General features: G+C 39.0%; 1 long non-coding RNA gene across 1 annotated transcript; it reads left to right on the top strand.

The window, feature by feature from the left end:
- The first annotated feature begins 412 nt into the window (after positions 1-412).
- LOC140178953 (uncharacterized) lies at positions 413-1,451 on the top strand. Its single transcript, XR_011872107.1, has 2 exons — positions 413-923; positions 1,250-1,451. It is a non-coding gene; the product is annotated as an uncharacterized lncRNA (long non-coding RNA).
- The last annotated feature ends 294 nt before the right edge of the window (positions 1,452-1,745 follow it).

Genomic DNA, 1,745 nt, shown 5'->3' on the forward strand with positions numbered 1-1,745 from the left:
AAACAAGATCAACTAAAAACTCAAAATTAGACATTAATAAATCAAGGGCACCCAAGTTCTCAACTCCAAGCCAAGAAAGAAAAATCTACTCCATAACGAATGTGAATATTTCATCAAACACACTAAAAGAAAAAAGGTATGTTGCCACACTTTTTTCTTGTTGTGCTTTAAAAGCGTGGCCGAAAGGAGTCAATGGCAACACCTTTTATGAGGGTGGCAATTTATTAGAGATTTGGATACGTTTTTTTTGTCACGCTTTAAAAGTGTGGCTGAAAAGGTCAATGACCACGCTTTTACGAGGGTGGTAATTGATTAGAGATTTGGCCACGCTTTTTTATGCGATGCATCAAAAACGTGGCCATAGAGAGAAACAAGAATGCTTTTAATTATGTTATGGTGACGTTTTTAAAGCATGCCAATAGGGTTATGAAAAACTATATTGAAGAAAAACGAACACTTCACTATTAACACAAACATTTTTCACTCTAACACCAAAGCTTCTTCAAATTCATGGTGTTTCCAACCCTAATCCCATAGCTTCTTCATCGCGCCTCCAACCCTAACCCCAGAGCTTCATCGCGCCCCAACCCTAACCCCAGAGATTCATCGCGCTTCCAACCCCTCCTTCGGCATTCTTTCCATCGGTGCTCCTTCCGTTTCCTTTCTATCTCGGTGCTCCCTTCCGTCTCAAACCCTCCGTCGTGCTCAGTCTCTCTCGCAAGCCCCTCCATGGCTCAAACCGTAACACTCTGTTTCTCCTTCGCGCCGTCAGTCACCATTATCCTTCCTCCACGCCGTGTTCCTGGTCACCGGTCTCTGTCTTCTTCGCATGTCTCATCATTCTATGCGTGTGGTTGTGCTAAAGCTCTGAACTCCAAAGCTTCTCCACGTCCCTGACTCAGCTTTTACCCCTACTCTTGTAGGTGAGTTTATTTTATTAGGTTTGTTTATTTGTCTTATAATGTAGTTTTTTAGACAAATGTTTGCCTCATGTCTGAGCTGAATTGATAATCATAGTTTGTGCAAATGTTTGATTTTGTTGTAATTCAAAGTATTATTATGGATATTTGTCACTCTGTTATGGATATTTGAGGGGATGGTTGTTGAATTCAATTGTTGATAAATGTTGATGAAACATGCTGCTTGGTACAATTTGTCGAAATTTCTAGGGGTTTACTTTTCTCTCGAGTTCATGTATTTAATAGTATACTAAATTTCTGTAAATCTTAACTATAATATTTTTTCATAGGTGAGGGTGGTGAGCAACCATCACGCATGGAGCCTCTTCCTGATAGCTCAATGAACCCAAAAAGAAATGCTATCAAGCAGGTTGCTAGTGAGAGATTTGGTGTTTCAAGTTACTATCTTACAAATAACTAATGAATTACAGATAAAGATAGCCCATGTAATTGTTAATACATGTTCATGAAGCAAAGCTTATTTTACATGTACTTCTTTTCTTTTATTTCTCTTTTGAGAAAAAATTAGCCAAATGGTACTAGGTTCTTTCACTGAATGTAGAGTATTAGTATATGGTTAACGTCATAATATTCTCCCCAAGGAGCTAAACCTGGAGAAGGAGGTGAACTTCGTGGCCACAAGGTCGTAGGAGACATTGTTGTCACCAGGAATTTAACTCCTAGGTAGTAGTTATCAGCCCACATCCTCATCACGATATTTATTCCATTGAAGATCTTGCCCAATTGATTCATGATCTAACCTGAACTCAAACCATTTTCAAGTAC

This window comes from Arachis hypogaea, chromosome 15 (genome assembly GCF_003086295.3).
Source record: "Arachis hypogaea cultivar Tifrunner chromosome 15, arahy.Tifrunner.gnm2.J5K5, whole genome shotgun sequence".
Lineage (NCBI taxonomy): Eukaryota > Viridiplantae > Streptophyta > Magnoliopsida > Fabales > Fabaceae > Arachis > Arachis hypogaea.